The sequence below is a fragment of the Pristiophorus japonicus genome, chromosome 5 (genome assembly GCF_044704955.1).
Source record: "Pristiophorus japonicus isolate sPriJap1 chromosome 5, sPriJap1.hap1, whole genome shotgun sequence".
NCBI lineage: Eukaryota > Metazoa > Chordata > Chondrichthyes > Pristiophoridae > Pristiophorus > Pristiophorus japonicus.
In genome coordinates this window covers 219,950,412-219,977,261 of record NC_091981.1, presented here as the reverse complement: position 1 = coordinate 219,977,261, position 26,850 = coordinate 219,950,412, and positions in this window count along the sequence as shown.

Below are 26,850 nucleotides of genomic sequence, written 5' to 3'. Positions count from 1 at the left end.
CGACCACCCATCTGCAATTCTTTTTAACAAACAACATTGAAAAGTGAGTTTCTTCTGCCACCAAGGAAGGGATATGTGCGGCATTGTAGCTGTATGTTGCTGAGAAGCTGCCTTTTGAACAATTGGAATAGCTCTGGTGAGTGATGTTTACTTTTCCTTTTGAATGTGTTTTTCCAACGCAGATGCTTGGTTCCCAAATGAGTATCTATTCTGGTGAGGTGGAGGCATGTCGAATGAAACTGAATATAGGAAAGTAATAAACCTACTGAAAAGAAGACAAGTATGAATTATTTACAAGTAGTCTAAGCTGCAGACAAGATTACTCCTCAATTGTGTTAGCTAGCCAGATCTAAAGTGCTTTCAGAAGGTGCATGAAAAATACCTTCCATATTTTCACAGGGAGACAGACCATGGTTAAGGACGTTTTTATACAATGATCACAATAGTTTCACCATATTAGCAAAGAATAACAGAATGAAAGATAATAGAGGTATTTTTCACCTAACCCACCAGGTTGATAAGGCAATGGAACTTAAAAACGGGTGGGGTGTAAAACGGGCGACTGATCGAATCACGTGGGTTTCCCGCCAAGCAGGTTAGGTTAAAGTTACCCCCAATATGGTACCCGACCGGAAAACTCAGCTTGATTACTTACCTCCTGTTCCACAGTGGAAAATAAGATAGGTTCTACATAGACAAGACAATCTACATAGCTTTATATGGTCTTCCTAATAACAGACCAATGTTAATGAAAACAATGGATTTGTTTGGATTTGCAGAGCTGGAGAGAAATCCAGGATTCCACTCAGTAATTTGGGCTGATTCTCCATTAATAGATTTACCGTTGGAAGTGTATGAGAACTATTCCTAAACCCTCCGATATTACATTGCCAATGACCCTCCAAATTTTCCAAAGTGTGACTTGATTATATATTCATAGTTGGCTCCAAGTACTAATAGTGCACTCTATAATCATCCTGCCTGGGGGGATTCATTAGTGCTGCAGCAGCTGATAAAGTTAAGACAGCCATTTTGGCTAAGAAATCATCTCCTTTGTGTCTCCGGTGGGGAGGGCGGCGGGCGCGGTGATAACGGGGCGCTACTAGGTTTACGACCAGGTGCGGCAAGAGTACCGACACCTGCAAAGTTTCCGTTGAGGTTGGTGGCAGCATAAGCCCTAGCACCTGTGCCTGGATATTGTGACGTCATCATGCTGTGCATCGTCCTTGACCCTAACTTCGGTTCCGCCCCCTGCAGCATCGCCGGGCGACAGCGTAGGAGGCATTGTTAGGGAGGCTGGGCGCTTGGGGAGCATTATTTAAAGATGATGATGGTTGCGTGAAAAACATTTTTTCCCTAATGCCCAACGTCCATTTTTGAACATCAGCCCTGTATTCTGCTAGACTGCTTGGGGCTAATCGGGCCGGATTGCGGTGGCCTTTGGCGACCGAGGGACATTGTTTCAATGCTGAGCCTGCAGCAATGGTCCTTCCCTTTAACGGAGGGAAGGAGCATCTGTTCCCGGCAGCGCTGTCCTTGATATTGGGCACCGCTGCACCACTACCGCCCCTCTTGCCGGCTTTAGCGCTCCAAGGGAAGTGGTAGCACTTGATTTAGTGCTCCACTTTCTTCCTGGAGCGCTAAACCGGAAGTTCGCGTCAGCTTCACGTGCGCAGCCGATACTTTTGAGCTACCGCAAAAGTTACCGTCCCAAACGGGGCGCTATGTAATTTCTCCCCCTTTGTGTCTGTAACAATGTTGCTTAATGTAATGTCCGAGGCTGGTGGTTTTTCATGGCACTAAGCCCACAAATTAAAAGCCTCTTCAGATGACATTTTACTGTCTGCAATCGGAAATAAAAAAGAGGACCCATTTTTTAGGCCCAAGGGAAGGCAGCTCTCTGATCCATCTCTACTTCCCCTCAAAGCAGAGGAACAGGCTAGTTCTGAAGGCCCAGATTCAAATTAAAAAGCACGTACAAAACCTTAAAATACTTCTTGTATATACTTTTTTGTATACTCAAAATCCCACCGCAGTGAGAGGAGGGTGCAATGGCAGGAGATGTCTGCCCCAAGCGGGGGCTAAAGGAAGATCTTTTGATAAGACTTTCCACCATTGGCTGCCCCAGACAAACTCAAAAATAAACAACTAAATGGAAGAAATCCAGCCCTCCATTTTTTAAGTTCGGCCTCAATGCATAAACAAAGGCTAGAGCCTCTGATATATTTGCCCTTATTACTGAAGTGATGTGCATGATTAAAAATACAATTTTCCATGCTGACAATTTTAGATTACAAGTAATGGCTAGTGCACAGGAGATCCAATCAATGAAAAGGTCCAGATATAAATCTCCATTTGGGAAGACAAGCCTAATGGGCAGATAAAAAAAAGTTCTTGTTGTACGAAACTAGAAAAAAAAGGATGAAAAATTGGTTAAAAACACCAGTATTTATTTTCCCTGTTAGGCAATTATGGTGTTCCCTCTGTTCATTGCCACAGAAAAATCTTCCTTGTTAGTTTGCTACAGACATCTAATCCATTTAGATCAATTATGATGTTTTTATTTTTGGGAAAATAGGGCCCATCACTCCAGGGAAAATAGTGGGCCCCTAATATCACCAGGATTCTGTCATTTCCATAAGCTTCCAACATGCCTGTGATGGCAGAATGTCTGCTTGCTCTTTACAAGGCAAAGGTTGTTGGGGGCAGAGCCAGGGAAAATTCTCTACTAGCCTGGATCAGTCAGGACGGAATATATCTTTGGAAGCTGCCACACTGATTGAATTCATGCATTCCAGTGCTGAAATCGGTCCCACTGGTAGGGTTCAGATCAGGGAAGCAGCCTGGACTCCTGAAGAAAGGAGACTAATTGCAGGCGGGCGCTGAAATTTCCAGCCACATGGGCCCAGAGATGGGCTGGTAGTGGCCCTTACACACAACTGCCCCATGCAAATTAGGTGCCTTCCCACAAACTCCGTTAGGCCCAGTGCTGGACAGCATCAGAACACACAATCCCAGTGTAACTGCCAGGGATTGTATCCTGAGGATTTAAGGACCGTAGTTTTTACTAGCGTTCAAAAGCTCCAACCGTTTGATATTGTTTCAGTTGTGACCATGAGTCCTGAATCATGCAGTGATCTAGGAGGCCTACCCTATACTCCAGGGGCATACCTACAGCCAAGGTCACCTGAATAGTACAAGGTTGAAGGCTGTAATTCCCCCAGCTGCATTCTATTTGCGTCCACTTAAATAATGTTTAGTGGAGAATTAGATCGACAGAAGCTAAAAGGTAAATCCATAGGGTCTCTATATAGATTATTTGTTCAACATTACAAAGCTCAGTGCAGTTGGGCACTCCAATCTGCAGAAAAACAAACTGATTTCTAAACGTGCTGTTGTTTGACAGAGGTTTGCTCTGGATTGAATTTTCTGTAATCTATCATGCAGGAGAAATAAAATATTCTTTTGGTTTAAAAATAGACCTCAATGTAGCTTAAAACTGCAGAAAGAAATATTCGAAACACTTTGATGGTAGCACAAGACTTCTAATGTACTATGCCAGAGACTGACAGGATTGTGGGTTCATGTCCACAGTTGGTGAAATGACAAAGGCGATTTTACTGATGTACAGGATCATTGTAGACAGGGAGCTGTCCATCTCTCTGCAGCTTTTAAATCCAGGGTCTTAACTGCCTGATCTGCCCAAATCCAGTGGGAGGAGCTATGTGGCCAGCGGGTGAGAGTGGAATTTGCAGCTGCAGGAGGACACTGGTGGGGACCTGATCGAATGGTCCTAAACATTAAGATACATGGTTGGGGCATTCCGAGGGTGAGGGAAGCCTGGGGTAGGGAAGGCCTGAGGTTTCCTTGTGGGACCTGGAGGGGCCACTCCTGCTCCTCTGGACACACAAGTGAACGGAATGTATTTTTATATAACTTACCTTGCTGGATCTCTTCTGGATCCAATTCCTTGCAGATTTGGCCTAGCTGGGAAGCCAATAGGGCTTCTCCATGCAGGCCTAGGGTTAAGATTGGCATCATTGGACCCTGATTGGGTGTGGTTCCTTGGTGCCTGCAATTTAAAATTCACTCCCTCCACCACTGGCTTACCGTGTCTACAGTGTGTACCATCTACAAGATGCACTGCAGCAACTCACCATGTCTTCTTCGCCAGCACCTCACAAACCCACAACTTCTACCACCGAGAAGGACAAAGACCACAGGCGCTTGGGAAACCGCCACCTCCAAGTTCCCCTCCAAGTCACACAGCATCCTGACTTGGAAATACGTTGTGTGATTTCATCGTCGCTAAGTCAAAATCCTGGAACTCCCTCCCTAACAGCACTGTGGGAGTACCTTCACCACACGGACTGCAGCGGTTCAAAGTGGCATCTCACCACCACCTTTTCAAGGGCAGTTAGGGATGGGCAATAAATGCTGACCTTGCCAGTAACGCCCACATCCCAGGAATGAATTTTAAAAGTTGGCAGGATCGGACCGGGTAAGTCTCTCGCTCCATTTTAACTGTCCCACTACCTGGTTTCAGCTGACAAGTTCCTTAATCTAGACTGTACTGTCAGAGGGAAACGCTGAGTAAAATCCTATTATTTCCGCTTGAGCCAAAGAAAAATAGGAGGCCATGCTATTCTAAGAGTAGTTGGCTTGCTTGGCCTCTCAGTCATTGAAAGGCTTGAAGTCGAGGGATCTGATAAAATGGCTTGTCATTTTCTTCAGTCTCAGGAGATCATACTCTTCAAAATAAGAATGCTCATCTCAGAGGTTTTATGGATTATTGGGAGAGGGGAGGGAATAAAAAACAAAGACAGTCTAATATACTAAAAGAAAGGCGAGATACTTAAGATGCACAAAATTTTACATAATGTGAATGTTAGTTGACCTTTCACAACTAAGATCTCTTTGCCAGGTATTAATGCATTTCGTTGCTTTATAGATCATATTATTAATACAGGGAGTGGTATATTTAAACATATCAGTTAGAAGCAGTTTAAATTAAAGGCAATAAAAATAATGATGACACAAGCATTATCACATGAAAATATTATAGTCTTGAGAAATTTTTCATGACAACTTAAGTGTTTTCATTAACCTTTCTTACTCTTAATCTTTCAAAGTGTAAGACACTTCACAGTTAGAAGTTACTGCCAGAAAAAACTGATGCTGAATACAATATTTTTGATTGTTATCCTGTCCGCTCAGTTATAACTTCAGACACACTCTTCTGACACAAGGCAAAGAACATTTCAGCAAGATGCCCTGATCAGAATTTTCAAAATGGCAAAAATCAGCAAATTAGATTCTTGCTAAAAAAATTCACCCCATAATTCGACAATGGGTTCTTTTTACATAATGTATTGCCATTTCGGTAACTGATAATCCTTCTTATATTCATATATTTCAAATAATTAACTTGCATTGTAGAACACCATAATGATCATAAATGTTGATAATGGTTACAAACAGATCATTTCTGTGAACCCTTGAAGTTAAACTGTAAAATATTTGAAAGCAGCACAATGCACATCTCCATATTTAATTTCACAGTTTACTGAGACAACTTCATTTTTATGTGAAGAGATGGAAGTGATGAACCATTTCTGCGGTATCTCATTAATCTATTTGAACTCAGATCAATTGTAAAATACTCATGACTTGTCGGTGAAGACGCCAATATCTAGCAGCATTGCAGCCTTATAAGATTATTCATTGCATGCAAGTGAAATTGGAGTTTCAATAGGCAGGCTTTATATTAATAATTTAATCTATTGTGATATATACAGCTCTGTAACAGTCTTTTTCACACCACTTTTAGGAAAATTGGTTTTACTTACGAGGGTAATGTATAATCAACTTGCATTAATACTCTTAAATATTAAAATGTAGTGACTGTATATGACAAGTGTTTATGTGTGTGGTATTGCCTTTTCGGCAATCTGACCAGATATAAACTTTGCTTCTGTTCAGTCCAGCTGAATGAAGTCAATAGCTTAAGAAAGGCCACCCAATACATGAGCTTCTGCGATTTAAGCCTTAGTTCCAGTGCACATATGGTTCTTAGTACAGGAAGAGCTGCAATCCAGTCTCTTCATGAAATGGGAGTAGAAACTTGCTGTTCGAATGAAACCTTAAATGGATATACTAAGGAACAGTTAGCATAAAATACATACACAATAGGTGTTTCACTAAACAAATAAAAGTAGTTTATTTAATGACCTGTGTCAATTGGACTGAAAATTGTGGCCTCGCCGGGTCAGTACAAAGTGCGCACGGACCCGGCGAGGCCTCGCAAAAGCTGGTTTTCGGGGCGCGATGCGCATGCGCCGAAAGCCGGCTTTTCCGATCTGTCAAGCTTTCTAAAGACAGATTCTCTGCATCCCTGGGAGAAGTAAATTCATGCGGAAAAGATTGGGCTATTTTCCCATCTCTTGCCCAGCGAATGTCCTTCAAACTTTTACGCCTGATAAAAGCAGGCACGTAGCTTACTTTTACCAGCGTAAGAGTTTTAAAACATATGAAAATTAAATTTAAGCACTCATTCTTATATTATAAACCCTGTCCATTAAGTAAGTTTATTTTTAACACTATTAAAACACTTTAAAAAAAATTCCAAAATATTTTTTTTCTAAAACACTTAGTTTTGATTAATTTTAAATATGTGGGGTGTTTTATTTATTTGTTATGCTGTGTTTCAGTGTTTTTTTTCTCATTGATAGTAATGGGAGTCCATAAAAGCAGAGTTCCCATTTTTATCAATGAGAATACTGCATAGTGATTGGTGGTCCAGGCCACATGACTCCAACTTGTATGTACGTACCTCGAAGTCATCTCTGCGCAGCGAATCTAGGCCTCCAACCGGGATCATACGTTTCCTCGGGGCCACCAGGTATTTTGTAGATTTTTTTCGGGTGGGAGGTGTTCGTACAAAGGAAGCCTCCGACCTCAAATTTTCCCCCAATTATTATCTGTGTGTATCTCATGGAATCATAGAATGGTTACCATACAGAAGGAGGCCATTTGGCCCGTCGAGTCCATGCCGGCTCTCTGCAACAGCACCTCAGCTAGTCCTACTGCCCCGTCTTTTCCCCGTAGCCCTGCAAATTTTTTTTACACCAAGGTGCCTGCTTCCTTTAGAATATCACAATTTAAGGTGAATTTTCTTGCTCTATTCTTACTTTTAAATTGTATTACTTCACATTTTTCTACAATGAACTGCATCTGCCACCAATTTACTTCCTCCTGTAATCTTTCACAATCCTCATCACAATCTGCCATTTAGTATCATCAGCAAATTTCAATATTGTTCTCTCAACGTCCAGGTCACATAGAAAGTAAATAAAAGTGGCCGCTGTAGAACTCCGCTTATCACACCTTTCTATTTGGAGAAACTGCTTTATACCTCTGCCTTTTCCTTTCTGCCCTCAACCATCACTCTACTCATGTAGTGACATTCCTTTAATGCCATATGTCATTTTTTTGCAATAAGTCTGTGCTACCTTAACAAATGCCTTTTGAAAATCTATGTACACTCATATCTTTTTTTGAAAAAATCTATAAGGTTGGTCAAGCAGAACCTGCATTTGAAAAATCTGGACTGATTGACCCTCATTAGCTCATGTTTCTCTAAGTGCTTCATAAATTCATCCCATATAATAGACTCTAGGGCCCTGTAACTTCAAAGCCGTATGCTGGAATGGCTGGAAAAGAGGTGGAGAGGCTTAAGGATGGAATTCCAGAGCTTAGGGCCGAGGCAGCTGAAGGCATGGCCACCAATGGTGAAGCGATTAAAATTGGGGATGCACAAGAGGACTGAATTGGAGTGCAGAGATCTTGGAGGGTTGGAGGCCTGGAGCAGGTTACAGAGAAAGGGAGAAGTGAGGCGAAGGAGGGATTTCAAAACAAAGATGAGAATTTTTAAAAAGACCAGGGATTAGAACCTCCACTTTTTTTGCCTGCTTAATGCCCACTTAGCGGCCATTTTACTGCTGAAATGACGTACAACTCCCATATAATCGCCCATTTTGGCACAAAATGGAAACTGCCGGGCATTTTTCGGAAACTTATCAGCGAGTGATACTTTCCCCATGTGCTTAACGGCGAGAAAAAATATTACTGTGCTTTTTTTGCGTGGAATCAGCAGAATGGGCGAACTCAACGCCCATAACATCGCCCAGCGTTACTTTCCGCACAGAATTAACACGGAGATTCAATATTAACGCCCGCCCACTGTTTTTTGTCGTAAAGAGCATATTTACCCAAACTAGCGGCCATGGAGATCGCCCATCATCAATTTCACCACCTTGCACACATTTCACCCACAATATCGCTTGCTCAAAAAACCGCCCACAAAAAGCGAAACTAACCGGAACTAATCACAGTGCTATGGATGCCATGTTGTAGATCACATGCTACGTCTTTTAAAAGGCTGCTGTGCTTCAACCTCGGTGGAGTTAGGATGTACTCTGCAGGTCGTTGGAGTTGATGTGAACATCTGTAAAAACATCTTGACCATAATGTGACCGATTGGAATTGAAGAGGTGTGTTCATCGGGACATTACTTGTTTGTGAGCAATCGGTGGAAAACAGAGAGCTACTGCAATGGGGCCTGTCCTTTCTCGCGCTCTCTTGGTGACCAAATACATGCAGCAGACTCGACATCGCCGAAGGAACGCTCCACTGCATTATGTGCCCAATGTAGGAGGTGACAGACAGATGAGGAGGATCAGACGTTACACCCGCCACAAGTACAAGGAGAAGCATTCTTACCTCGACTTGCCCGACACCACCTGCCTTCAGAGACTGCGCTTCCACAAAGAGATTATCACTGAGATATGCCAGCTGATAAGGGCAGTTCTGCAGCCTGCCAGCACCATCAGAACTGCACTGTCCGTCGAGGTCAAAGTCACCGCGGCACTGTCATTCTAAGCCTCGGGTGCTTTTCAGGCCACAGCTGGCGACATTTGCGGACTTTCTCAGCATGCCACACATCGCTGCATTAGACAGGTCACTGAACCTCTGTATACATGTAGGAGGGACTTGATCAGCTTCCTGATGACCAGGGAGGCATTGAGTGAGATTCTCCAGAATTGCAAACTTCCCCAAGGTGCAGGGAGCAATAGACTGTACATCGCGATGCGGGTACCTTTTCAGGATACTGAGGTTTTCAGGAACCGCAAGGGATTCCACTCCCTGAATGTCCAGCTGGTTGTCGACCACCAGCAAATTATACTGGCAGTGAATAATCAATTTCCGGGCAGCGTTCATGATGCTCACATCCTGCGTGAGAGCACTGTATCTGACTTGTTTAACAATGAGCGACAAGGTCAATGCTGGATGCTTGGGGACAAAGGATATGGCCTCGTCACCTGGCTGATGACCCCCCTGCGTGACACCCACACCGAGGCCGTGAGGCGATACAACCAGAGCCACAGAGCAACTTGCAATATCATGGAGAAAACCACGAGTGCTGAAGCAGCGCTTTAGATGCCTGGACCACTCAGGAGGCGAGCTCCCATACCACCTTGAGCAGGTAGCTCAATTCGTGGTGGTGTACTCCATGCTACACAACTTGGCTATGAGGAGGGGACAAGAATTGCCTGATGAGTCTGACAATCCACCCCACCAGAGAGAGAAAAAGGAGAACGAGGAAGCAGACGCTGACATCGGGCCAGACAATCAGGCTGACGCTGAAGCCATGTCCCCGCCCCCCTGTAGACCACATGAAAGGGCCCATGGTGGCATGATAGCTACAAGAGCCTTACGTAGGGAGCTCATCAATGATCGCTTTGCCTGAAAGAACGTTGGTGTTATTTCCAAGACTGACACACTGCTGGGTGTGCAAGTCATATATCAATGGTGGGCATCACCTTGGTGACAGTTAAAGTTTAAATTGATTGAAGTTAAGTGTGATTAAACACTTTGACGTTAAGGAATCACCAGTGTGTAATCGTGCAGCTATCTGAGCCAATGTGCTACAAGGTTTTGTTAAATAAAAAACATTTAAACTGAACATTAGTCTGAAATCATCAGTATTTCTGTACAAACCAATCCTTCCCCCACCCCCCCCTCCCCCGTTTCTCCTCCCCACCTCTACCCCTTCCCCTTCTGACTCCAAGCCGCCTAGCCAAGGAGGTCCTCAGGCGCTGCTTCACTGGGGGGGGGGGGGGGGGGGGGGTGACGGCCAAAGGGCTGCTTGGATGGATACAGGAGAGGATGGTCCAGAGCTGGAAGCGTGCTCCGAGCTATAAGCAAAATGTTGCTGCTGGCTCTCATGTGTGGTTGGCAACGGGGATGCGTCACCTTGGGGTGCAGTGCGGTGCTCCGGGACCACTGGGAGCCTTCTGCCACCGGTGTTCCTGGGCCTCCTCCATCCGTTCCGTGTTATATCTTATTTATTGGAAAAAAACTCGGTGCCAACTATGTTCTTGGGGCTTAGTAGGTTTTTTCGGCTGGTGAATCTCCGTCGTTCCTCCCACAAAAGCCAAACAAGCACACACCACAGCCACACATGTTTTCAGTGCCTCTGAGCTCTCTCTCACCGTCTCCTCTTCTGCGTATGTCATGATGATCCTTGACCTCCTGAAGCGCGGGTATCGAGCGTTGCCATGCCGTCGCTAAGGATGACTACATTTTACGGCAGAAGGTCAGAAAAATTTAACGCTACCGCCCATTTGATATCGCTCTCGGTTACGCCCATTTTCAAAAATGTAAACTAGGTGTTTTGAGAATGGGCGAGAAGCCAGCGATCTGAAAACCCATTTTTAACACCCACGCTGGAAAGAACGCCCATTTTTGGGCGATAAGACAAAAGTGGAGGTTCTAGCCCCAGGAGCCAATGTAGGTCAGCGAGCACGGGGTAATGAGTGAATGTGATTTGGTGCAAGTTCAGACTCGGGCTGCCGAGTTTTGCCACGTTCAAGTTCATGGAAGGTGGCCTGGAGAGCATTGGAATCATCAAGTCGAGCAGTAACCAAGGCATGGATGAGGGTTTCAGCAGCAGATGAGCTGAAGCGGGGGCGGGCGGGTGATAGACGATGTTATGGAGGTGGAAATAGGCGGTCTTGATCATGGAGTGGATATTTGGTCGGAAGCTCATCTCGGGGTCAAATAGGACGGCAAGGTTGTGAATGGCCTGGTTCAGCCTCAGTGATCAGGGAGCAGGATGGAGTCAGTAGCTAGGGAACGGAGTTTGCGGCAGGGACCAAAGACAATGGCTTTGGTCTTCCCAATATTTCATTCAAAGAGATTTCTGCTCATTCAGGATTGGATATCAGACAAGCAGTGTGATAAATCAGAGACTGTGGATGGGTTGAGAGAGCTGGTGGTGAGCTAGAGTTGAGTGTTGTTAGCGTACATATTTTCAGATGATGTCATCAAAGGGCAGTATGTAGATGAGAAATGGGGGCGGGGGGGGTCATGGATAGATTCTTGGGGACGCCAGAGGCAATGGTGTAGGAACGGGAAGAAAAACCATTGTAGATGACTCTCTGGCTACAACTGGACAGCTAAGAATAGAACCAGGCGATGGCAGTCCCTTCCAGCGGGACGATGTAGGAGAGGCGTTGGAGGACGATAGCGTGGCTAACCGTGTCAAAGGCTGCAGATTGGTGGAGAAAGATGAACAGGAATAGTTAACCATGGTCACAGTCACATAGGATATAATTTGTGACTTTGATAAGGGCTGTTACACTGCTGTTGCAGCGGCAGAAACCTGATTGGAGGGGTTTAAACATGGAGTTGCAAGAAAGATGGGCACGAATTTGTGAGGGGACAACCTGTTCAAAGACTTTGGAGAGGAAAGGGAGATTGGAGATAGGGCTATGGTTTGCAAGAATGGGTAAAAGTGTGGGTCTTTTGAGGAGGGGGGATGATGATGGCAGATTTGATGGGGTAGGGGACAGCACCTGAGGAGAGGGAACCATTAGCAATATCAGCTAACATTGGGGACCAGGAAGGGAAACATAGAAAATAGGTGCAGGAGCAGGCCATTCGGCCCTTCAAGCCTGCACCGCCATTCAATATGATCATGGCTGAACATACAACTTTGGTACCCCATTCCTGCTTTCTCTCCATACCCCCTGATCCCCTTAGCCATAAGGGTCATATCTAACTCCCTCTTGAATATATCCAACGAACTGGACTCGACAACTTTCTGTGGTAGAGAATTCCACAAGGTTCACAACTCTCTGGGTGAAAAGATTTCTCCTCATCTCAGTCCTCTATGGCTTACCCCTTATCCTTAGACTGTGACCCCTGGTTCTAGACTTCCCCAACATCAGGAACATTCTTCCTGCATCTAATCTGTCCAGTCCTGTCATAATTTTATATGTTTCTATGATATCCCCTCTCATTCTTGTAAACTCCAGTGAGTATAAGCCTAGCCGATCCAGTCTTTCTTCATATGTCAGTCCTGCCATTCCGGGAAGTTGGGTGGTCAGTAGGTTGGTGGGTATAGGGTCAAGGGAGCAGGAGCTGGGTCTCTTGGATAAGATAAGTGGGGAAATGGCATGAGGTGAGATAGGAGAGAAACACTAGAAAGATGTGAGTTCAAGACTAGAGCAGTTCAGCAGCAAGGGTATAGCTGGATTAGACACAGGTAAGACTGTTGTCTCTCAAAGTGACACATCTAGGCCATCTATCTCCCCACTCTTCTTCTTAGGCAGTCCCTCGGAGTCGAGGATGACTTGCTTCTACACTAATATGAGTTCTCAGGTGACTGATGAGTCCAATGCAGGACCTACAGTCTCTGTCACAGGTGGGGCAGACGGTGGTTGGAGGGACGGATGGGTGGAGTGCTTGGGTTTTCATGCACTCCTTCCGCTGTTTGCGCTTAGCTTCCGCATACTCCCGACAAAGAGACTCGAGGTGTTCGGCACCTTCCCGGATGCTTCTCCTCCACTCTTGGGCCAGGGATTCCCAGGTATCGGTGGGAGTGTTGCACTTTTTCCAAGAAGGCTCTGAGGGTGTCCTTCAAGTGTTTCCTCTGCCCACCTGGGACTCGCTTGCCATGTCGGAGCTCTGAGTACAGCGCTTGTTTTGGGAGTCTAGTATCGAGCATGCAACCAATGTGGCCCATGCATCGGAGCTGATCTAGCCCGGAACTCGCATCTTTCTCTTGTTTCTCTCCTATCTCCCCTCATGCCATCACCCCACTCATCTTGTCCATGAGACTCAGCTCCTGCTCCCTCGACCCTATACCCACCAAACTACTGAAATGACACTAAATGTGTCAGAAAAAAGTGGTGAGAATCAGCCAGCGGTATTGGAACCGGTTGCAGGGTGATGTCAGGATGCAGCACAAGGAAGTACAGAGCCAACAAAAAGGCAATAAATGCCAATGGTCCCCACCGGAGAAAGCAGCTTGGAGGGGCACTAGAACAGCTTCGAGAAAATACACGCCATATACTGTTACCAGGGTCAAAAGCACTTAATACACAATAGCCAGGGCTCAGAATTAGCCTTGGTCTCCTAGGAGCCATCCTTCAAGTTTGCCTTTTCTTTTAAAAGAAGCAGGCCTGGTGCATTGCCTTAAAATAAAAGAATTGTGAATGCTGCTTTAGAAAAAGAAAATGTGAGCACCACATCCGCCATTGCCTTTGGGATATTGGGAGTACGGAGAAAATATGAGAAAAAATTGGTATGGGAAGAAAATGCATCAGATGTGAAACTGCATCAAGTGTTTTTTGATCATTCAAGAAAAATATATCTGCTGAATCGTTCTCAGCCATTAATTTAATCACAACCTGAAAGACCTGTGCAATATTTGTGAGGCATGACCAGCTGCTAAAAACATGCTCACTGTCCTTCACAACCTCTAATCTAATGTGAACACTGATCGTGTCCTGTAACATGCTCCCAAATGTCCTCCCCACTGCTGGTAAATAACTGAGGGAGATATTGTCTAGAGAGGAGGTAGAAGGGCATCTTTGACAAACTTTGTAACAACTTTGAGGGGGAAAAAACCTGGCTGGCTTTCTCTCTAACCATCCACTCTCACGTGAGAAATATTTCAGCTGGTGGAGAAATCTGACATCAAATCAGAATTCACATGCAACAAAATGACAATTACCACCTCAAGTTGCCAGAAGTAAGCAACTTAACCTGTGCAAATCATTTGTTTCCCTTCTCTCTGTGCAGACAGAAGTGGTGTCCAGAGCAACCATGTAAGGGGGAAAAAAAATCAAAATGTGTCCTTACATAACAACATAAGAACAAAAGAAATAGGAGCAGGAGAAGGCCATACAGCCCCTCGAGCCTGCTCCGCCATTTAATATGATCATGGCTGATCCGATCATGGACTCAGGTCCACTTCCCTGCCCACTTTCCATAATCCCTTATTCCCTTATCATTTAAGAAACTGTCTATTTCTGTCTTAAATTTATTCAATGTCCCAGCTTCCACAACTCTCTGAAGCAGTGAATTCCACAGATCCACAACCCTCAGAGAAGAAATTTCTCATTTCAGTTTTAAATGGGCGGCCCCTTATTCTAAGATTATGCCCTCTAGTTCTAGTCTCCCCTATCAGCAGAAACATCCTCTCTGCATCCATCTTGTCGAGCCCCCTCATAATAGAAACATAGAAACATAGAAAATAGGTGCAGGAGCAGGCCATTCAGCCCTTCTAGCCTGCACCGCCATTCAATGAGTTCATGGCTGAACATGCAACTTCAGTATCCCCTTCCTGCTTTCTCGCCATAACCCTTGATCCCCCGAGTAGTAAGGACTTCATCTAACTCCCTTTTGAATATATTTAGTGAATTGGCCTCAACTACTTTCTGTGATAGAGAATTCCACAGGTTCACCACTCTCTGGGTGAAGAAGTTTCTCCTCATCTCGGTCCTAAATGGCTTACCCCTTATCCTCAGACTGTGACCCCTGGTTCTGGACTTCCCCAACATTGGGAACATTCTTCCTGCATCTAACCTGTCTAAACCCGTCAGAATTTTAAACGTTTCTATGAGGTCCCCTCTCATTCTTCTGAACTCCAGTGAATACAAGCCCAGTTGATCCAGTCTTTCTTGATAGGTCAGTCCCGCCATCCCGGGAATCAGTCTGGTGAATCTTCGCTGCACTCCCTCAATAGCAAGAATGTCCTTCCTCAAGTTAGGAGACCAAAACTGTACACAATACTCCAGGTGTGGCCTTACCAAGGCCCTGTACAACTGTAGTAACACCTCCCTGCCCCTGTATTCAAATCCCCTCGCTATGAAGGCCAACATGCCATTTGCTTTCTTAACCGCCTGCTGTACCTGCATGCTAACCTTCAATAACTGATGTACCATGACACCCAGGTCTCGTTGCACCTTCCCTTTTCCTAATCTGTCACCATTCAGATAATAGTCTGTCTCTCTGTTTTTACCACCAAAGTGGATAACCTCACATTTATCCACATTATACTTCATCTGCCATGCATTTGCCCACTCACCTAACCTATCCAAGTCACTCTGCAGCCTAATAGCATCCTCCTCGCAGCTCACACTGCCACCCAACTTAGTGTCATCCGCAAATTAGTGTCATCCGCAAATTTGGAGATACTGCATTTAATCCCCTCGTCTAAATCATTAATGTACAATGTAAACAGCTGGGGCCCCAGCACAGAACCTTGCGGCACCCCACTAGTCACTGCCTGCCATTCTGAAAAGTACCCGTTTACTCCTACTCTTTGCTTCCTGTCTGACAACCAGTTCTCAATCCATGTCAGCACACTACCCCCAATCCCATGTGCTTTAACTTTGCACATTAATCTCTTGTGTGGGACCTTGTCAAAAGCCTTCTGAAAGTCCAAATATACCACATCAACTGGTTCTCCTTTGTCCACTTTACTGGAAACATCCTCAAAAATTTTTTTTTTTTATCTTATATGTTAAGATCACCTCTCATTCTTCTGAATTCCAATGAGTAGAGGCCCAACCTACTCAACCTTTCCTCATAAGTCAACCCCCTCATCTCTGGAATCAAGCTAGTGAACCTTCTCTGAACTGCCTCCAAAGCAAGTATATCCTTTTGTAATTATGGAAACCAAAACTGCATGCAGTATTCCAGGTGTGGCCTCACCAATACCTGTACAACTGTAGCAAGACTTCTCTGTTTTTATACTCCATCCCCTTTGCAATAAAGGCCAAGATTCCATTGGCCTTCCTGATCACTTGCTGTACCTGCATACTATCCTTTTGTGTTTCATGCACAAGTACCCCCAGGTCCCACTGTACCGCAGCACTTTGCAATCTTTCTCCATTTAAATAATAACTTGCTCTTTGAGTTTTTTTCTGCCAAAGTGCATGACCTCACACTTTCCAACATTATACTCCATCTGCCAAATTTTTGCCCACTCACTTCGCCTGTCTATGTCCTTTTGCAGATTTTGTGTGTCCTCCTCACACATTGCTTTTCCTCCCATCTTTGTATTGTCAGCAAACTTGTCTATGTTACACTCAGTCCCTTCCTCCAAGTCGTTAATATAGATTGTAAATAGTTGGGGTCCCAGCACTGATCCCTGCAGTTTCCCACTAGTTACTGATTGCCAACCCAAGAATGAACCATTTATCCCGACACTCTGTTTTCTGTTTGTTAACCAATCCTCTATCCATGCTAATATATTACCCCTAACCCCGTGAACTTTTATCTTGTGCAGTAACCTTTTATGTGGCACCTTGTCAAATGCCTTCTGGAAGTCCAAATACACCACATCCACTGGTTCCCCTTCATCCACCCTGTTTGTTACATCCTCAAAGAATTCCAGCAAATTTGTCAAACATGATGTCCCGTTCATAAATCCATGCTGACTCTGCCTGACTGAATTTTGCTTTTCCAAATGCCCTGCTACTGCTTCTTTAATAATGGACTCCAACATTAGTTTCCTGCCTCCTTTTTTAAATAGGGGCGTTACATTTGCAGTTACATCTTACTTTCTACTCACTGGGTTCTCCTTCATGGCTGGGTAAAGACCAACAATGGAAAATTTCGTAACTGGCCTTTATGGGCAGGCTGAGGCGGAAAATGAGGTAGCCGATACCACCTGAGTCCATGATCGGATCAGCCATGATCTTATTAAATGGCGGAGCAGGCTCGAGGGGCTGTCTGGCCTACTCCTGCTCCTACTTCTTTTGTTCTTATGTTATGCAAATTGCATCTTTCAAACTGCTGCACAATCTTACTTGAATACACACAGCTGTTTTCTATTACTCCAGAGCTGTGGAACCCACTCCACACTATCAATAGAAATAAAAAGCAAAAGAGCTACAAATGCCTGAAATCTGAGACAAAAACAGAAAGTGCTGGGAATACACAGCAGGTCTGTCGGGACCTATCACTGTCTTATACTTGGCAGGAGGTCAGAAATGAAAATTAAAAATGCTGGAAATACAAGCAACATTCTTTCTCCTGAATGATTTGAGGTTCACCTGAAATCTCAATCTGTCTCTCGACTATCTATTGTTCCTTTCCCCTTCCTTTATTTTACAATCCAACTAAAACGTTTGAAGTTCTGGTGAAGGGTTGTAGCCAAAACATGAGCCTGTTTATTCTAAATACAGGTGTTGACTGACCTGCTGTGTATTTCCAACAGTCTCTGTTTTTTTCCAAAATCAATAGATTTTAAAGGACCAGAGTGCAGAGTATTGCAGAAGTACTTCTTCTCGAAATACAGCATAAATTGTGATGAGGTTCGTCCATATACACCAAACACACTTTTTACTATTGCTCTATCACTTTATTTTCTGGATTTTTTTAAAAACAAATTTTCAGCCTGAAACACTGATAGAACTTGTTCCATCTGGTTTGCGCTGAATCACGATAAGTGGCTGACCTAATAATTGCTATGTGGTACATAATTATCACAGAGCAGATTGATCGCATGTTTCTGTTATTCAATATCATTAAATCTCACTTCCTTTCAAAAAAGAAAACCATGAAAATGAGGAAGGATGCATATGTGTTTGATAAGCATAGACTAAAGACACGCCTTTAAATGAGGCAGGAGGGACCGTTCCCAGCAATCCCAATTCACTTTCCTGTTTGTTGACAGGCTGCCCTGAAGCAGTGAGCCTTAGGCCCTGTTTCAAGCCCTTTACTGATTAAATAGCGACAGGCAACAAATGCGCAGGACCCAAAGAGAAGTCCCTATCCAAAGGATTGACGCTGAGGTCTTTCGGTTGCTGTATTTGGAGAGCAGCTAGAAGGTTATGACTATGGCACATCTTGTTGCTACCGCAGGCCTCTGCAGCTGCAGCTGACTTTCCTCCTCCATGTCCAGGCATGATGAGGCCCTGCTGGGAGCACCTCAGGTGTGTTCCACCTGCCTAGCAGTCAGGTACTGGGGGCCACAGGAAAGTCAGCTCTGATATGTTCATTGCTGATATTTTGAGTACAGCTTAACTGCCTAAACAGATAAAATCAAAGAAAGAGAGAGACCAAACCTGAAGAAGAGTTAATTGAAACTCAACATGGTCAGGTATCATTGCACTTTAGAACACCATCTCGCTGAAATACAGCTAAAAACTAAAAGATCAATCCCTACAAAAGTTGAAACACATTGTTCAGACTGGATGGCTAGAAGGCAAAAAATTATGCTTCCCCCGGAGATTAAAGAGTACGATAATTTTCTAAACAAACCGTTTGTTCAAGTGATGAGGTTCTGTCAAAAGGACACAGGCACCATCTCTAGACACACGTGGGCAGAGACAATGCATCAAATCCACTCAAGCCATATTTAGATTGAATCATGTGCGCTAAGCCAAAGATGTTAATACCATTCTTGGCATGAACGCTGAAATCAAAGACGACATCTCTGCATGTGGCATTTGTAATATCTGTTAAAAATCACAGACCAAAGCAGCTTTGATGTCACTTGATGCCCCTGACGGACTGTGGTCCAAACTGAAATATGAGCACTGCCACAAGAAAACTGTCTTCTGCATAAACAGAAACTAAATTAAAGCTGTCAGATTCAAACAGTCACAGCAGTCTCATTGAGGGTGGAAGTCAAGAGAAATCAGAGTCAAGATCCAACCCAAGTCAAGGAGAAGAAGTGAAATTATCAAATGGCAAGACCTCCATTAAAATTGAAGCTATGTGTTTTGTAAAATATGGTTTGCAGTAAACTAAATACTTGACGACTCTAAAAGTATTATTTGCAATAATGGGCCCAAGTTTCGGTCATCAGGCAGAACGGCGCACCTCCGAGAGACCTGCTTATTTTTTTAGAACCCAAAAAGCACCTAAAACTTACCTCGTGATTCTCCAAAATCTGTAGGGCCGTTTCCAGCTCGGCGCGGTGCAGCAGGAGCTGCTGGGAGCGGAGAAAACGGCGTTCTGAGAAAGCACTGTCAGCAGAGGGGTGGGGCTAAAACCCAGCGTCAGTTTGAATGCTGGCAGCGTTGCGCATGCACGTTGGAGCGTGCGCACATACGCAATAGCATACAAACATTGGCAATCGGCCATCTTTAAAAGGACATGCATAAAATAGATTTTTGGCTGTGTGGAGCTATGTAAAGCCTTCTGAGTGATTATTTGTGCCTGAAGGAGTGCTGTGAGCAGCACTGTGGAAGAAATAAACGGCTGGAATCAGTGAGTGCTGTTTGTTGCTGCTAAACTTCCAGAAAGAGTGCTGCATAGGTGCATGCAAAATAAGGACTGTGTGTTTTGAAAAATCACTGAGTGTCAATTCAATACAGCAATGGAACAACGTGCACCACGAACAAAGAATTTCTTGCATGAGGAAGTGGAGACACTAGTTAATGTCATTGAGCAGAGATGGCAGGAGCAGGATACCATCAACAGAGGTCGCACAAAAGTGGCACCCAAAGAAATAAAGAAATGGTAGAACTTAGTTGCAAAAGATTAATGCGCAGTGGTGCATACCAGGAGATCTGAAAGCCAGTGTAAAAAGAAATGGCACGACCTTAGTCAAGTAGTTAGTGTAAGTAACCTTTTTATTTTTCAATGGAATTGCAATTGTAAATGTGAACATCTGTATATGTCCCACCCTGAAGAAAGACACACTTTGTAAAAAGTTAAATTTTAATCTTTGCAGAAGATATTGGCCCACAACAAAAGGGAAAGAAACATAGAAACATAAAAACATAGAAAATAGGTGCAGAAGTAGGCCATTCGGCCCTTCGAGCCTGCACCGCCATTCAATATGATCATGGCTGATCATTTCTTCAGTACCTATTTCCTGCTTTCTCTCCATACCCCTTGATCCCTTTAGCCGTAAGGGCCATATCTAACACCCTCTTGAATATATCCAATGAACTGGCATCAACAACTCTCTGCGGCAGGGAAATCTACAGGTTCCCAATTCTCTCAGTGAAAAGTTTCTCCTCATTTCGGTCCTAAATGGCTTACCCCTTATCCTTGGACTGTGACCCCTGGTTCTGGACATCCCCAACATTGGGAACATTCTTCCTGCATCTAACCTGTCCAATCCCGTCAGAATTTTACATGTTTCTATGAGATCCCCTCTCATTTTTCTAAATTCCAGTGAGTATAAGCCTAGTCGATCCAGTCTTTTTTCATATGTCAGTCCTGCCATCCTGGGAATCAGTCTGGTGAACCTTCGCTGCATACCCTCAATAGCAAGAATGTCCTTCTTCAGTTTAGGAGACCAAAACTGTACACAATATTCAAGGTGTGGCCTCACCAAGGCCCTGTACAACTGCAGTAAGACTTCCCTGTTCCTATACTCAAATCCTCTCGCTATGAAGGGCAACATGCCATTTGCCTTCTTCACCGCCTGCTGTACCTGCATGCCAACTTTCAATGACTGATGTACCATGACACCCAGGTCTCGTTACACCTTCCCTGTTCCTAATCTGTCACTATTCAGATAATATTCTGCCTTCCTGTTTTTGCCCCCAAAGTGTATAACCTCACATTTATCCACATTATACTGCATCTGCCATGCATTTGCCCACTCACCTAACCTGTTCAAGTCACCCTGCAGCCTCTTAACATCCTCCTCACAGCTCACACTGCCACCAAGCTTAGTGTCATCTGCAAACTTGGAGATATTACATTTCCATTCCTTTATCCAAATCATTAATGTATATTGTAAATAGCTGGGGTCCCAGCACTGAACCTTGTGGTACCCCACTAGTCACTACCTGCCATTCTGAAAAGGACCCGTTTATTCCTACTCTTTGATTCCTGTCTGCCAACCAATTCTCTATCCACGTCAATGCATTACCCCCAATACCATGTGCTTTAACTTTGCACACTAATCTCTTGTGTGGGACATTGTCAAAAGCCATGCTGCCTTGGACCGATCCTGTTGCTGCTTTCCAAATGCGCTGCTATTACATCTTTACTAATTGATTCCAACATTTTCCCCACTACTGATGTCAGGCTAAACATGTCTATAATTCCCTGTTTTCTCTCTCCCTCCTTTTTTAAAAAGTGGTGTTACATTAGCTACCCTTCAGTCTATAGGAACTGATCCAGAGTCCATAGAATGTTGGACAATGACCACCAATGCATCCACTATTTCTAGGGCCACTTCCTTTAGTACTCTCGGATGCAGACTATCAGGCCCTGGGGGTTTATTGGCCTTCAATCCCATCAATTTCCCGAACACAATTTCCTGACTAATAAGGATTTCCTTCAGTTCCTCCCTCTCGCTAAACCCTTCGTTCCCTAGTATTTCCGGAAGGTTATTGGTTTCTACCTTAGTGAAGACAGAACCAAAGTATTTGTTCAATTGGTCTGCCATTTCTTTGTTCCCCATTATAAATTCACCTGATTCTGACTGCAAGGGACCGACATTTGTCTTCACTAATCTTTTGCAGTCAGTTTTTATGTTCCCTGCAAGCTTACTCTCATACTCTATTTTCCCCCTCCTAATTAAACCCTTTGTCCTCCTCTGCTGAATTCTAAATTTCTCCCAGTCCTCAGGTTTGCTGCTTTTTCTGGCCAATTTATATGCCTCTTCCTTGGTTTTAATACTATCCCTAATTTCCCTTGTTAGCCATGGTTGAGCCACCTTCGCCGTTTTATTTTTATGCCAGACAGGGATGTACAATTGTTGAAGTTCATCCATATGATCTTTAAATGTCTGCCATTGCCTATCCACCATCAACCCTTTAAGTATCATTCGCCAGTCTATCATAGCCAATTTATGTCTCATACCATCGAAGTTACCTTTCTTTAAGTTCAGGACCCTAGTCTCTGAATTAACTGTGTCACTCTCCATCTTAATGAAGAATTCTACCATATTATGGTCACTCTTCCCCAAAGGGCCTCGCACAGCAAAATTGCTAATGAATCCTCTCTCATTACACAACATCCAGTCTAGGATGACCAGCTCTCTAGTTGGTTCCTCGATATACTGGTCTAGAAAACCATCCCTTATGCACTCTAGGATATCCTCCTCCACCGTATTGCTACCAGTTTGGTTACTCGAACTCGAACAGGAGGAGGCGTGCCAAATCTGCATCCAGTGACACCCTTGGAACAGAGGGTCGCTGCTTTGATGAGTCGTACCTGGAGAAAAACAATCAGTACTGCACAAGCTGGGCCCACACGCGAGGGAGAGGGTAAGTCTTGAAAATGCATCGTGGCCCGTCAAATCAACCTGCTGCCTGGCCTGCGATGTGTGAGACTACCCATGTCACCCATCCTGGCCCCTCCTGTGCTGCTAACCATTTGACTGTTCTGTTATATTTTGCAAACGATGATGCCAATCCTGAAGATCCTGAAGATACAGAAGAAGAACCAGAAGAACCAGATGCGGACGATTCAGACCAAGGGTGGGTGCAGGGGTTGACTGAAATGTCTTGAGGGGAGACTTTTGAACTTAATATGTACCAGTCCACATTAACGGACATCAGTTTTTCAAACACTTGCATAGGTTCTGGTCCGACAATCGATGGTTTCACAGATTCCGAGGTTGTGGATCCCAGTGGTGGTGGTGGTGGTATAATGCAGCTTGTTACATCCAGTGCCCCACCGTCCCAGAGTGCGCCTTCCACTGGAGGGGTGCCGCTTGGAACACCCAGGGCCTCACCATCCCAGCCTGCGCCTCCCACTGGAGTGGTGCCGCGAGGCAGACCCAGGCCGAGGAGAAGGAGAATCGGAACACGCTCTCCTGAGATACAGCGTGCAACAGATGTGGGCCAGGTTGTGGCATTGGGTATGGAGAGCAATGACCTTACCCGAGCACTTGTGGGCAGCGTCAGTGCAGTGGGTGAAGAGGTAACGGAACTGTCGGCAGAAATAGGAGTAATGACACGGGAAATGAGGGAGGGAATGTCAGAGGGAGTGCAAGCGACGGCACAGGCCGTCAGGGAGGTAGCTGCTGCAATAAGGGCACACAGCCCGGCCAATCAAATGACACCCCCATGAAGAAGTGAACATTCACCGAGATGTGGATGAGAGATGGTTGCAGCCTTTCTTTGCTGCTTTTGTTCTTGTTCTTGATGTAACTGCAGTAACTTTTTTCAAATTGAAATTGTTTTGTAAGTTTTGTAACTTTACAACTTATAAATGATCTTAGGGTTTTTAAGCGACCTTAGAGTGTAAATGTTCTCACATTTTGTAAGTTATTTAATTTCACACCTAAAAAGTGATCTTGAAGTTTAAGTGATCTGAGAGTGCAAGATTTTTCACATTGAAATTGTATTGTAACTTTTGTAACGTTGCAAGTTTATAAGTGATCTTAAAGATTTTAGGTGATCTTAAAGAATCATATTAAAGTAAAGTTTGATACAACAATTATTTTATTACACTAACGTGCAGTACATTGTGAACTTTTCAATAAAATATATTTACATTAAAACTGAATCATGTTCCATTAACACAACACAGCATAGGAACAACTCCAAACAATAAACATGTCCATGCGCAACAGTTGTCGCTGAGCCCTCAGGCATCAGTAATTGAAGCGTTCACGGATGAGCTGCTGGCGCAGGATTCGAGCAATCGTTAAAGGAACATGATGAACTGCCCTTCTCCGATCTCGTGCTCCAACATCAGACACTTGCATGCTTTCCTGATCGACGTCATCATCCTCACCCTGCTCTTCCAAATTACTATCATCAGGCACTCTCCCCTCATGTGGGTCTTCTTCTTCCACTACCAGCTCCTGCTGCCTCATGATGGCTAAGTTATGCAGCATGCAGCACACAGCAGTGAAGTGACTGACAATCTCTGGGGAATATTGCACGTGGCCTCCGGAATGGTCCAGGCATCGGAAACGCTGTTTCAAGATGCCAATGGTCCTCTCTATGATGCTGCGCATTGTAATGTGCGACATGTTGTATTGATGGTTAGCTTCCGTCCGGGTTACATGTAGGGGCGTCATGAGCCAGGTGGCCAGGCCGTACCCTTTGTCTCCCAGTAGCCAGCTCTGCCCTTCTGGCTATATCTCAAAAATGTCAGATAAAACGCTGTTGCGTAGGATGAATGCATCATGGATGCTGCCAGGGTATCTTGCATCGACTGACATGATGTGCTGCTTGTCGTCACACACGAGCTGCACATTAATGGAGTGGAAACCTTTTCTATTCCTGAACTGCTCGGCATCCTCCACAGGTGCTCGCATGGTGATGTGGGTACAATCAATGCAGCCCTGTACCTTTGGGAAGCCAGCAATCTTTGAGAACCCCAGAGCCCTGTCATGCATTGCTTGGCTGGTCATTGGGAACCTGATGAAGTCATTCTTCCGCACATACAGTACAGCCGTGACCTGGTGAACACAGGCATGTATTGTACGTTGAGAGATGGCGCACACATCTCCATTTATATCTTGAAACGATCCCGAGGCATAGAAGGCAAGTGCAGCTGTTACCTTCACTTCAACAGTCGGCGTCTGCTTCTCAGCTGTAAATCTGCTCTCAGCATGTCACAGATCTCAACGACAACTTCTCTGCGGAAACACAGCCTTTTGACACAATCAGCCTTACTCATGTCCAGGTACGAGTGCCTGGCTCGATATTGCCGATGTGGGTAAGGCCTCCTGCCCATCAGCCTGCGGGCTATGACGTTCCTGGTGCGATGAGCTCTAATCAATTCTCTCCTATGTAGCGAATTGATGGAGAACCATTGCATAATCCGTGGTGTTGATAATGCAGCACCCATACTTGACGTACAAATTAAACTTTCAAAGGTGCGTGCTGTCTGGCTGGCTGGCTCTCCCTCCCGGTGTTTTTCAGGCCTTCCCTGTCCGCTGGCTGAAAGATCGCAGCTCGGTTTGCTGCCTGCGTGCTGGGGCTCTGCTCTTTGAACGGGCTCTCTGGACGTCGCCCTCCCCCCCGGTGTTTTTCAAGCCGCCCCTATCCCCTGGCCGAACGGCTGAAAGATCGCAGCTCGGTGCCTGCTGCCGCTGCTTCGATGGAGAGGTAGGAAAATTAAATTTTTTATTTATTGATTTATTTATCATTTATTATTGATGATGGCTCTTCATTGGTAAAAGTGAAGTGTTTAATGCTTTGGAAAATCCTTTAACTTCCCTCTAACTTCCCTTCCCCCCCCATTTCTGGCCACCTACGCCTAATTCTAAAGTGTACGCAAGGTTTTTCTGAGCGTACAAAAGTCGACACTTACTCCGTTCTAAGTTAGTTTGGAGTAACTTTTCGGTGCCTAAACTTGCAAAACAGGTGTAAGTAGCTGGTAACGCCCCCTTTTGAGAAAAAAAAGATCTAAAACGAAACTAAACTAACTCACTAGAACTGGAGTAAACTAAATGCCGAGAATTGCGATTTCTAAGATACTCCAAACTAAACTAGTTGCTCAAAAAAAATAGGAGCAACTCCACCCGAAACTTGGGCCTTAGTGTCTAAGTTCTCCCCCTATAAATATAAATGTCAGTCACACAAGCAGAGTACCTTGGTATTTGTGTTTAACAGCTGACAGATCACTTGTGCTGTAAAAATACTGTACATTTAACAGAAAAGGGACAATACTACCATAGCAGCAGACAGTAAGCTTTAAAAAAATCGGAGTAACTTCAGCCGAAATTTGGGCCCATTGTGAGGAACAATTTTCATTCATAAAAATGGAGTGGTAACGGGACCAAAATCCCGAGTGGAATAGCCGTACCGGCCTGTCGCTAGTTGTACATCTAGTCCAATTTTCTGTCTGTCCTCGATTTAGGCAGCCAGTGCTCCTATCGGAAACAGGAATAAATGCAAATCAATCAGATTAGTAAAGAAAGAAAGAAAGATCTTGCATTTATATAGCCCGTTTCATGACCTCAGGACGTCCCAAAGTGCTTTACAGCCAGTGAAAGAAATGCAGCTGCTATTTGGTGCGCAGCAAGATCCCACAAACAGCAATAAGATAATCTTCTTTAAGTGTTGGCTGAAGGATAAATATTGGCCAGGACAGTGGGGAGAACTCCCTTGCTCTTTTTCGAAATAGTGTCGGGGGATCTTTCCCATCCACCCAAGAGAGAAGACAGGGCCTTGGCCATCTCATCCGAAAGATGAGGTCGTTACGATCCCCTGATGCCATTTCCATCTGTGTCCATGTTGCTGCCACCAATTCCTGATCCTGACCACTGAACATGGGCGGTAGAAGTTAGGAGCATGGCCTTTTCGGCGTACGTTAAAGGGAGCCCTTGCTGCAGTGAGGGAAAGCTGGAAGCCAGTTTGCTATTCATAGTGCAGTCGCATGTGGGTTTTGAGCATTAAAGGCTTCCATATTTGATTGTCTTGCGGCTGTAATTGCTGCAAAACTTTTCCCTGATGCTAGAAACTGCTGCTCCGTTTCACTCCCGATGCTTCTACTTCTCCCCTTTAAGGTGCAGTTGCAGGCCCTCCAAAATCGACCTTTCAGCAGATCTCCAGCCTCCGGATCAGCGAGCTACATTACAGTGTGGCAGCTGAGAGAATTCAACGTAAA